This window comes from Cottoperca gobio, chromosome 8 (genome assembly GCF_900634415.1).
Source record: "Cottoperca gobio chromosome 8, fCotGob3.1, whole genome shotgun sequence".
NCBI classification, from domain to species: Eukaryota; Metazoa; Chordata; class Actinopteri; order Perciformes; family Bovichtidae; genus Cottoperca; species Cottoperca gobio.
Window position 1 is genome coordinate 22,343,838 of NC_041362.1, and position 13,198 is coordinate 22,357,035.

The following is a 13,198-nucleotide window of genomic DNA, read 5'->3' on the forward strand; positions in this document are numbered from 1 at the left end:
TGACATTATTGTATTTATTTTCTTATTGTCCACAAATCTCATAAAAAGACCAAAACTAACAATGTATTCCTCTGTTTCTTAATACTTTCCGACCAGCTGATTCATCCTCTCTTGACGATGGCACTGCAGTATGAAAGTTAACCAGGTGCCATCTTGGTCAGACCCCCAGTTTAGGAGGCCCCTGGGCAGCCGGTGCAAGAGGCCAGATGCAATTTCACTATGCATGGTGCCACCTCCCATGTACTTCAACATACACTCCTTTACTACGTTTGAATACTGTTTTTTGTTAGGAAGTTAAACAGGTCATAATTCCCTCTGTCTATTTGATATTGCATTGAAAGCTCCTTCATTACAACTGTAAACTTTATTAAGTTTCTCACAAAAAAGAAATATTACAATAATACTTGTAAACACATCATGATAACGTGATACTTTACCTTCGACCAATACTGCACCTTACTGCAAGTGACTGCTAACAGCTATCAGCTAAGTAGTAATTGATCTGACTGCTTTTATTAATTGATAAAAGTAGCCATGTGCAGAAAATTGCAGATACGATACATCGAGAAGCATCGAGTATCACTGACAGGTGTGTCATGAGGCAAGTGAAGATTCAAACCTCTAATAATCTCTCCCATTAGTTGAAACATTTGCAGGTTTTACGGAGTTTCAATGTCAGTAGCTTAAAACCGGAAGGATGGAGCAAAGTAGAGGTGAATGAAGCATATTGCTGAGTATGACATGACTCATGACATATACATCATTCTGAATGTACTCCACACATCCTTAATGTATTTGTTATGGCCTGTTATTGAAAACTCTTCCTTAATTTGAAAACTGTTTTTATATGGGAATTTATATTACTTTAGAAATGTAATACATAGAGTAGCCTTCTATCCAAAATGACTGCACATACAATAGACAGTAAACATATAGTAATGCAGAAAGGGTCATTTGTATAGAATTAGCAATTAGTTGTGGGAGCATGTGTAGGTGTTAGCATTAGGCTTCAAACAGCAGGTTCACTGCAGCACACAGTCGCTGCCTGTCCCTCCACCTCTCTGCTGTCTTTTCTGTCTCTCCTCACGTCATATCTCATCTCTCCTTATCCCTCCATGTTCCCTCAGCCTTGTTCTTTCCCATCTGTCTCTGCCCATCATTACCTTGCTCTTTTTGAATCTCTTTGACTTTTCCCTTATGCCTCACTCATGCTCTTCATTGCTCTTGCAATCTTTTTTTCACTCTTTTACATCCTTGTTCTATCTATAGAAATAATTATACACCATGTGTGGTCTGCTCTGTGTTTCAACACCCATACAGGATGAATGCAATCACACAAGCACACAAAATACCACATACAGCGAGTTGGATGGCCGACTTGTGGATGACCACCTACAGCAGGTAAAACCTGGCCTTGCACCAACATGAACGAAAAAAAGAAAGAAAACACAATGTGACCCAAATGGTCTGGTGCACTGATATAGGCTGTGTAAATGTCAGTGGACAGCTAAATGTCCAAGGTTCAGATCTGCCATAGCTGGAGGAAGAAATTCAAGAAGAAGAACAAGTTGCCAACTAGTAAAGCTGATGTTTTCATTGTTTGTCTTCCAGGCTTGAAATAATGAATGGAGATACCCTGTTTACAGGAGCTTCCGTAGAAGTGCAGAAGCCTTCTGCCAACAAATACAATCAGCATTAATAGTGAAGGGTGAAAATAACAATGGGTCTACCGGCAGAAATCCCAGAATCAGATCAACAAAAAAATCCAACCAACTGCACCTTGAGACTATCTGTCAACTCAAATTGGCACAGTCATTTGTAACAAGGTCAGATATCCTGTTAACCATGAAAACATAACCTTTATGTTAAGGTTTGTTTAGGATTAAAGAATAGTCATGGTTTGGTAATGGATCACCAAAATGCATGTCATCCAAGTAGGTTCTATTTGCAAGACAGGAATTAATTTATATATGCATTGGTAATCTTTCCTCCAGTAATTTCAGCATGACCTCGGGAGCACCACAAGGACCAAGGACTCGTTTCCCTTCTGTTCTATTCATGCTGCCTGTAAAATAACACTACAGTACTTACTGGATGACTTATGTCCAATTGATACACTTTGTCATGGAATTAAACAAATGAATGATCTCTAAATAAGGACAAAACTAAGTTGATTGTGTTCAGTTCCCATACTGAAAGAACACAATTGATTGCACGCCTTAAAGAGATTTTTAACACCAGGCTATAAAGCAGTATTTGAATTCCCTCGCTGGTTAAAGTTTCAAGCCATCATCAGTGATGGGTTTGGTTTGTTGGGGTCAGAGGTGGGCTTTGTTGCACTTGTTACAGTGATATTACGAGTATCTGGAGGAATTCTGTACATCACTGCAGCAAGTTGAGAAGTTAAACCACTGCAGGCCAAAACAATATGTCACAGAGGTTTTTAGTTACTCTGTTATCAAATCTTTGCCCATTCTGTAGCTGGAAACTGGACTATTGCCGTTTTCAGCTTCTCTCTCCCTCTCCCTCTCTCTCCCTCTCTCTCTCTCTCTCTCTCTCTCTCTCTCTCTCTCACTCTCTCTCTCTCTCACTCTCTCTGCAGGTTTAATGCCTGATTTGCTTTACTGAACACAATGACTCTAATCCTCTCTCCATTCGTCTCGGCTTTTCTCTCTCCTCTTTCCCTTTCCACTTTTTGATCTCTTCATCTCTCTTCCTCCTAGTTAATCTGCTCTTGTCTTTTTCACACCACACCTCCATATCTCTCCATCTCCCTCCTCAACATTGATACCAGACTTTTTTTTTTATACTAGAAGCTTTTTTTCTCCCTGTATATGGAATATAACATGTAGTACTGCTTCACAAATGTTCAGATTTTTGTTTCTCCCACTGTCTTCTTCCAGCTTAATTTCTCAATTTTTCAATTAGTCTTACACCAGAAAGATTAACAACTGAACAGTATAGAAAGAGAGATGTGTGGTAATGAAGGTAGCAGATTAAAACAAGCGAGAGGAGAAAACAAGGGAGCTAAGGGATAGAGGAAGGGAGGGAGAGGAGGAGGTAAGAGCAGGAGGAGGCAGCAGAATTAAAGAAAAAAAGTTGGATAGGTGGCTGGAAGAAGGGATAGAATAGATAGAGAAGGGAAGGAGGACAGGAGGAGGGGGAATGAAAAAAGCAACACATCACAAGTTTTGGAGGAACGACGAAATGAATGCAAAAGCCTCTGGCGCACTGAACCGTGTGTGTGTTTGTTTCAGGTCTTATCTGCGTTTATTTAGCTTAGGAGAAACAGCAGAGTAGAACAATTATGCACATGCATGCTCACACACACACACACACACACACACACACATACACACACACACACACACACACACACACACACAAACAGGCAAGCAGACACACTGTGAACAGGACTAGCTAGTGGCAGAGGAAATGTCTGCAGAGAAAAAAGAGTTTGCTGAATAATTCACTTATTTTTATTTTTTTTGTTTAAGTTTAGTAATTAAAGATTAATTGATAATGAAGATCTAAAGTCTTCAGTACACACACATGCAAATAAATCATTCTAAGCGTATTTGACAGCGAACTTTCAACAAACCATATAATTAGCGAAAACAATATCTCTACAGAGGCTTAAAAAATGGTATATGTCAAATAAAAGCTAGCACTAGGCTCACATTTAAAAGTCGAGTAGAACAAACGGAACAACGAACACAAGAACCATGTAACCTTTCAAATGTATTATATGTAACCAAAACACAAAACTGAAGTTATTATACTTAGCCCTAAACGCCCCCGAAACGCATTTTCTAATGACATAGAAGCTCTGGATGGCATTAATTTGGCCTCCAGCACCACTGCAAGGAATCTCAGCATCATCTTTGATCAAAATCTGTCGTTTAACTCCCACATAAAACAAATCTCAAGGACTGCCTTCTTTCATCTACGTAACATTGCAAAAATAAGACACATCCTGTCTCAAAATGATGCAGAAAAACTAGTCCATGCATTTGTTACTTCAAGGCTGGATTACTGCAACTCATTGTTATCAGGGTGTCCCAAAAAGTCGCTTAAGACTCTTCAGTTGATCCAAAATGCAGCGGCACGTGTATTGACAAGAACAAGGAAACAGGATCATATTACTCCTGTATTAGCTGCTCTGCACTGGCTCCCAGTAAAATACAGAATAGAATTCAAAATCCTTCTCCTGACTTACAAAGCAATTAATGGTCAGGCTCCAGCATATCTTAAAGATCTCATAGTACCTTATAAACCAACTAGAGCATTGCGCTCCCAGACTGCAGGGTTACTTGTGGTTCCTAGAGTCTCTAAGAGTACAATGGGAGCCAGAGCCTTCAGCTATCAAGCTCCTCTCCAGTGGAACCAGCTTCCAGTTTGTGTTCGGGAGGCAGACACACTCTCCACATTTAAGAGTAGGCTAAAGACTTTCCTTTTTGATAAAGCTTATAGTTAGGGCTGGCTCAGGTTTGCCCTGGATCAGCAACTAGTTATGCTGCTATAGGCCTAGACTGCCGGGGGACACCTCCCTGCTCTCTTCCTTCTCTTCCTCTGTCCTCCCCTCCCTCTCTTCTTCTCCCTCTCTATCTGTATGCATTTATGTAAATGTATGTTACTAACTCATCATTCGGGGGATTCATCCCCGGAGTGTCTGTCTCTCATGTGGCAGGTTGCCACTGATAAAGTTTACGTCAGGATCAGGAATCGTGGCTGCGCCTGCTGCCCTGGTCCTGCTGGACACCGGGAAGCCTTTTTGACATTTTCCTGGATTCATCCAAACTTTCTCTTTTTCAACACAACATCATTTTCTGTCAAATGTTGTATTTGTACTATTTTGTTCATCCTGTACATATGACATCTATTGCACGTCTGTCCGTCCTGGGAGAGGGATCCCTCCTCAGTTGCTCTCCCTGAGGTTTCTTCCATTTTTCCCCCTTTAATTATGGGGTTTCTTTTAGGAAGTTTTTCCTTGTGCAATGCGAGGGTCTAAGGACAGAGGGTGTCTTAACCTGTACACTCTGTAAAACACACTGAGACAAATGTATAATTTGTGATATTGGGCTATACAAATAAATTAGATTTGATTTGATTTGATTTACAAAGGTCGGATGTAGCATGAATGCAGCCTTATTGCGATACTTGGTATTAACAAGGATGTTGACGTGATAGAGCATGACATGACGCTGACATGACTGAAGGAATTTTGAAAACAACATAGAGGAAGTGTTGAGTTTGTATTAACAACATATTAAAACATCATCAAACAGGAGATAATAGCGACTTGTCTCTAATACAAGCCTGCTGCACATAAATACATGATATGTTCTTCTGTAGGTGCTGATTGTTGAGTTGAGTCCTATTTATGTTTCTGCTCATGTGTATTTTGCTTAATTCATTTTAATACAGGGCTAGTGGGAAAGTAAAAAAGATACCGTGGAGCGTTACCTTGGTAACAGGCCAACCGCCCCACACCAGCCTGGTTTGTCTGGTCACCCTGACACACTGAGGACAGGAGAAGAGAAGAAATCAGGGGGAGAAAATGTCAGGGTAGGAAATGTTGGACATAAAAAGAGAATGAAAGATGACAGGTGTGATCAAGAAAAAGAGGAGGAAATGGAAAGATGGAAAAAGGAGAGAAGTTAAGACAGTAAGAGGGAGGGGTGAGGAGGAGCGTGAAAAAGGAAAGTACAAGCTGAAGAGAAAGGCGATAACACGAGGGAGAAGAGTGTGTGATGGTAAAAAGAGGAGACAGGCTTTCCAGTCCTCCTACATGCCCATCACACACACACACACACACACACACACACACACAAGCTTAGTATTTTTTTGAGGCCCATTTAGTGTGATCTGCTCTCACATAACAGCACATCATTTTCTCTCTCCCCCTCTCCGTCTACAAACATCTAATCATATCGCTCGCTCTGTCATTCCCCTCATCTCTCTCTCTCTATCGCTGTCTCTCTCTCGCTCTCTCTCTCTCTATCGCTCTCTCTCTCTCTCTCTCTATATCGCTGTCTCTCTCTCTCTCTCTATCGCTCTCTCTCTCTCCCTCTCTCTATCTCTCCCTCTCTCTCTATTGCTCTCTCTCTCTCTCCGTCTCTCTCTCGCTCTCTCTCTCTATCGCTGTCTCTCCCTCTCTCTCTCTTTCTCTCTCTCTCTCTCTATCGCTCTTTCTCAGAGTGCATTCTGGGAGATTGTGGTGTGTGATGGAGACACTGAGCGAACCCTCTTTTATTAATTATGGGTGTTAATTTAACGTATTGGTGATAGTTTGATTTAGTTAACCTTTGGTGTGTTTTGGTGCAGTCGTTGGGGTGTTTTGTGGTGGCTGACATCATGGTGAATCGGAATTTCACCAAACTCATGCGAAAGCATGGCATTAAAATATCAGCCGGCATCCCGTGCAGTGTGGAGTATATTGGGCTAGCTGTGGGGGAGAAGGTCGGGTACGGCAGTGTGAGGTCGCTCGCGCGGATGAACATCGTCGCTTTCCTGGATCCCTCCGTTCATAACCGATGAGTTATGAGCAGAGGGCTCTCCAGACACGAGAAAGTTGTTTCCACTGTAAAAAAAAGATCCTGTCTGGAATGATAATGATTTTCCTCCTACAAACGAAAAATTAACACAGAGTAAAAAATAGAGGGTCACTTTCCAGATTTGGCAGTTTCATTTATGAACGGCTAAAATGAAACATATTGATGTACTGTTTTTTCAAGAAACACACAGCAACAGTTTTAATGAGTCAGACTGGAGGAGTCTCTCTCTCTCTCTCTCTCTCTCTCTCAGATCCACTGTGTAGCCTGGAGCCAATTTGGACCACTCTGCGGTAGCTCGTTCCTTCACACATGGGTGGTGCTTTGACAATCCCAGACTCTGGATCAGTGCTTGTGTGTTTAATAACATTAGTGAGGTCTTGGTATTGTGCATGCCAGCTCACTGGAATGGATACTATCAAGACTTATTGGCACTAAGCCATCGTGTGTGTCTCCTGCGAAAGGAGACTAATGGAGGTGCTGCGTCAACAACTTTTGTTAATCTGCAAATCCCTCCCACTTCACACAGCGATCAGTCATGTGTATATAGGTGTGAAAACACGATGGCAGGGTCTGAATTCGCACATGTTCTCTGTTTCAGTTTTTCACACAGCTACTTCTGGGTGTACGATGTGAATTTTATGTTTACATTATATTTATAATTTTGTCATTTGGATTGTCTATTGTAATTGTATTATGTTGTTTATTCTCTCCACACAACATCGATAGCATATTCCATCTTTTGACTTACAACAACCTGTAGATTTCAATCTCATCCACGCTTGTTGCCATTTTTGGGGGCAATTTTGCAACTTTTTCATGGATGTATCCGTTTATCTGGCCCTGGCACATGAAAAAGGATGTCTCCGTTTTTAATCCAGCCTACAAAACTGTCATTGGCAAGGTTGCTTTTGAAAACTGGAAACAGCTCTCGATGTGCACAAAATATGATCTATTTTCAAAAATATATACTGCAAAACTGAGAGGTGTGGGCAGTGTTTCAGATGGCTGAGACCGAGCTAGTAAATATTGGACCTAGCAGAGGAAATACCACTCAATCTTTGCATCGCGGTTTATTACTCAAGACAGCAATGAAACCAAATAATCCAGGTATTATGTTGGATTTTTTTTCAAATGACAAGCACACTCAATAAACCACTGAAATAAAAATGTATAAAGAGCTATGTGTTGGCTCTGGCCACTGCTGAGCTGCAGCATCTCTAGGCTTTGTCAAGATTATGTCTTTACACTTGGTTGCACTTTCTAACACTCCCCCCCCCACCCCCCATACACACACACACACACACACACACACACACACACACACACACACACACACACACACACACACACACACACACACACACACACACACACACACACACACACACATCCATCCTGCCCCGCTGGCTACCTCTCTCCTCTCCTCCTTTCTTTCTGTCTCCCCTTCACTCCACTTCAATCTCATTCCCTTTCCGCCTCCATTTTTCTTTTCTCATCCCCTGTCACCGTGGCTGCTTTTACACACACAGACCCCCCGCCCTCCACACATACACAAACACATACTCACACACACATACAAGCATGCATACTGTAAGTAGAGGGAGAGATAACGACTGTCTAAAAGTATAAGAGGTGGACTGTGCATGTGGGTTTGCACAGAGACAGCTAATGTAGGGTAGGCCAATCTCACAGGAGACACACACAAACACACACACACACACACACACACACACACACAGTGGGCAGTGCATCCAAGAGGATTAATGTATGTGTGTTTACACAAATGTAAGTATGCGTGTATATAAATGAAAGTGTGTGTGTGTGTGAGTGTGTGTGTCTGTGTGTGTGCGTGTGTGTGTGTGTGTGCCTGTCAACAATGTGGACAAATGTTTCTGTGTTTGCGGTATGCATTTGTGTTCTGAGCATGATGTGTGTGCGTGTGTGTGTGCCACGCTTGACTGAAAGGAAGAAAGGGCTAAGCTCCGAGACAGAAACGATAAGAGAAAAGCTGGGGAAAACAAGAGAGAAAAAAAAAGAAGACATGAGAGGAACGGAGGGTGGGGGAGGAAGAAGAAATGCTTATAAGGAAGGAATGAAAGGATAATGCAGTTTTGTCGTTATGTGCATGTGTGTGTGTGTGTGTGTGTGTGTGTGTGTGTGTGTGTGTGTGCAAGCTAAAGCCTGGTATCTAACAGCTCATTATCATGCAGACTGTTGACTGGTGTATAGCTCTGCTGCCCTCAGTGTTCCTCTCTCTCAAACACACAGAAAATTCAACATTCAGACACTCACACACACACACACACACACAAAGAGGCATGAACATGCGCATAAGGCTTCAGGCGCACACACACACACACACACACACACACACACACACACACACACACACACACACACACACAGGTAGAGGCTAGCAGAGGGTGAGTGAGCTTTGAGAGTATTCTGGGTGAAAATCTGCTCAATTGTAATCTCTCTCTCTCTCACCTGGTTACACACACAGATACAAACACACAGAAACACACATACACCTTGGGCTCAGACCTTCTGAAGTTCACCATGGCAACGAGCAGAGGTACCATGCTCTTCTGTGTAATACTTTTTTATGGAACATTTTGGGAACATTTTCAGTTGATCAGCTGAGTGACAGGTTTGTGGAAGTGTCTTTGAGCAGTCACTTTGTTCATAGTGTGTTTGTCATTGTGGAATGTTCCTTTATTGTTGCCATGTTGTTTTCAAGGTGAGACAGCAGAAACAGGACGTGATGCTGGAGGGGGATAAAGACTGCCTGGAGGGTATCAGTAGGTACAGACAGATCTTATCAACTCATTAAGTTTATCACCCAGATGTTTCACTCAAATGCTATGGTAGTGAGCAAATCAATACCTACATTATCTATACTACAAACTATACCAATACTAAGTATTGTTTTGAGTATCAATAGGACAATAGGATAGAAAAAATAGCCTCATGTCTCTTTGTTAATGTTCCCATTTCAATTAGAACACTGAGGCCCGTTCTCTAAAAGCATCTTATGGTTAAGATGATGAAAAAATCCATCTTACGAACCTTCTTAAGCATATGAGGTGTTTTCCAAAAGCATTGGAATTGCTCTTAGAAATGAGTGTAAATTAACCATTGCATCCTATCCATTGTTGGAGGTTGAGAGCATCTTAAGAAGCTCCAGAACCTTTCAAGTCCCGTAGTTTCTTGTTTATTTTTATTTATGGTGCATGTTTTGTTTTGCATATGCTTACGTACAGCAGGACTAACACAGAAAACACACCTGTACTTGTTCATAAAGGGCCTACGAAATGATAAACATGAATTTCTACTGATGATAGTAAATGCTATTTGTGGTGTAAAATTATGTGATATTTATGACACAATCATCGCAGTATTTAATAAATCATGATTTAGTATGTCGACCACCGATGCTTACATTGCTGCTACGGGAAACACCCGACGCTCTGTTCTGACGTCACAAGTAGAAAACAGTCCACCAGTATACACAGACAGCACGGCAGAAGCGGCAGACAGCATGGCAGCACGGCAGACGTGGCGATGTCGGACTCTGGCTCGGATATTTCGACAGAATCGAGTGACAGTGAGTCGTCACTCGTTGCACTTTGAAGAAGAGGAATTTATTGAAGAGAATGCCGGTGTCGTGGATTTAGATCATGCGGGCGAGTTTAACGTGGTGGAAACAGAGCAGCTCGAGACACAGTATTCAAGATGGAGACATAGACGCGACCGAACATGCGGATGATGGTGACGGTGATTCTGGATTTGGCGGAGATCCTGTGCGGCAACAGAACACAGACAAATATACATTTGACTATAGTTCATAGAACTTCTCAATATATAATAAATACACCATAATAAAATGTAACCTTATCCTCGATCGTAAATAGATCGCAAGCTATCGATAGATCGCTAGCGAGTCGATAGCTTGGTTTCCTTGAATTGTTATGAAACCCGACTAGTTGTCCGCAAATTGCTCGATCCCTAAATATTCAATTATTTCTCTACTTGGACACATCAACGTCTGTAAAGCTTGATAATTTGATTCTTTCTCGAAGTTTCTGCGGTTGAGGTTCTATCGTTGTGTCTGATGTCAAACGTCATTTATTACGAGGGCATGTACATTTAGGTGTACATGTGAAAACTGTTCAATTATGGAATCAATTGAAGAGCTGCTGCCAAGAAAAGGATGTCATGGAGGAATTCAATGAATATGAGGGACATGGTGCAAACATAACTTGCATAACAGATCACCCAGGATTCAAATCAAAGTGTCTAGATGTTTGGGTGTTGCAGACAGTCTACCAAAGGTATTCGAAGAGGGACAGACAACAAGCAGGTGATCAGCCACGTAATGAGTAAGTTACTTGTGTGCACAAATGTGTAGAGCTCAGAAACTTTGATGTATTTTTGGGAAGTCGAATGGTCACTCTGGCAAAGTTACAGAATACATAGATAAATAAGCAAATAAGGTTGAAGTGATTACCATTGACATAACCATAATGCGTTATCTGCTTTTTTAATTCAGCTATTATATTATTTTAATTCTGTTATATTATATTATTTTAATTCTGCTATTTTATCTACTATTTTATCTGCTATTTTATCTGCTATTGTATACTATTTTAATTTGGCTATTTTTATAATGGTACTTCAGACTCATTTACATCTACACTGTGATTATTGTACTGTAAATGCTCTTATTCTGTCCTTGTACTAATTGTTATGTTTTTGCTGTGAAGCACTTTGGGCTACAATTATTGTATGAAAGGTTATATACAAATAAAGCTTATTATTAGTATTATTATGTATTATCTTGTGTGTTACAGAATGTATCACTATGTGGCATACCGCCGGTGAGATTCTGCTGGGGAATACTTGGTAAGAACCACAGAATGCCATCATGTGCCATTCAAAAGATCTGTGCTACGTTTCCATCTGACAACTACACGTCGTTCAAGTATCAGCACTTTATTAGAGTCATAAACAAAACACAATGTCAGTTCAGTGATTGAATCTGCTTCTATACAGCACAACAGCATCCCTCTTGTTTGGTTCTTCCACCGACTAATTTCTTTCTGACATGTCTGAAATGTACAAAACACAACTTTACTAATAAATCTTTCAAACCAGCTTGAAATTGTATTGCACGTTTATACATGTCTGCGTAAAGAAAATATCTAATAACATTCATAATAAAAGATGTGGTTGAATTGATTGAGAGAGCAATGATCTCAAATTAAACAAATATATGAATTATGTACATGGATGTGGTGATTGTATTTTTAACACGTCATGTGCAGGTCTACTGGTACTACAACTGTAATGTACAGATGACGTACAGTCTGTATACTTACTGGTGTACACAGAGCTTCCTCCCCAGTGTAGATGTCCAATAGATGGTTGCTGATCATACAGGTATCCTCAGTTCTGTCAGTGGCTTCATTCACCAATGTTTCAATACCTATGTAATAATAGGGTGATAGTTAAAAGTTAAATAGACTCACACTTTTACTCAAACTACAGAATAAAATGGGGAAGCCTGTTATAAACATTGAATCTATACTTAATTAAGCTAATGAAGTGTAATTAGCTAAAGTTATTAATACTACAAACAATAACACACAGATATTGGCTAGGACCTGGTGTAAATAGATAGATAGATACTTTATTCATCCCGAGGGAAATTTAGGCAACATTTACATTACATTTTACATTTGTATGTAAACTCGTTACATACAGTAGGTCTAGACCGATTATGGTTTTATCCTTGAAACAATAAATACAGTAAACAAGCAGCACAGCTTACCTTTGCTCTCTCCCTTTTGGCGAATGCATTTCGTCGTCTCTTTGGTGGAGGACTCTGCACCGGCGGACGTGTTTGAATCGGCGTCCTGGCTTGTGCTGGCTGGGGTCTCGGCAGTATTGTAGGCACAGCATCTGCGTTCAGTTTTAAATTCTTTTTGAATCTCATTTCCTTGGCGAGCATAGTTTGTTCGAAACACGATCTCTCAAAGTGCTGCCCACAAATCATCGGTTTCATCGACGCACTTGTCTTGTCCATAAACGCGACATTTTATCATCTTTTGGCCACAGAAAGTAAGATTTGGAGACGGCCCCACATCCCCATACAACACATCGCTTCACAATTATCCTTGACAATCGATTGTTGTCCGTTCTTTCTCGCAATAATTGACAGCAGTCTTTGCTGGACGCTTCAACGCAGACAAACACTGCCGGCGGCTGTAATGCAGACGAACACTGACGGCGGCTGTATTCTACTTGTGACGCCATCGCCCGAACATTGCCGAAGTGGATGCTCTCGGTGCAGCGATCGATTGTTGTTAGCGGAAGTCATTTTTATGCTGTTATGATCGTGATTTATTATAAATACATCAATATTAAAAATATATATATGGCACATTTCACAATAGATGCAACCTCTATCATATACCAAGCCCAATAACACTGACAAAATATCATTTTGTAGGCTCTTTAAGTGCTGCTTTGGGAAATGTGTGTAGAAAGTCAGTTAGGATGCTTGTAGAGACTTCCGTGAGAAAACACTCTTCAAGAAACATTTCAACCCAAAAACAAAGAAAACTTATTTTTCCTCT

At 40.9% G+C, this 13,198-nt stretch overlaps 1 protein-coding gene across 2 annotated transcripts in view; it reads right to left on the bottom strand.

Moving 5' to 3' along the window:
• The window catches only part of LOC115012554 (junction plakoglobin-like), a 129,646-nt gene that overhangs the window by 93,992 nt on the left and 22,456 nt on the right, over nucleotides 1–13,198 (bottom strand). Inside the window, exon 2 of one of the 2 annotated variants that reach the window (XM_029438222.1) lies at nucleotides 5,467–5,523. The exons of the other annotated variant lie outside the window; for it this stretch is intronic. The gene's annotated coding sequence lies outside the window, so the exon portion shown is untranslated. The remainder of the gene's footprint in view (nucleotides 1–5,466; nucleotides 5,524–13,198) is intronic. 2 annotated transcript variants of the gene reach the window in all.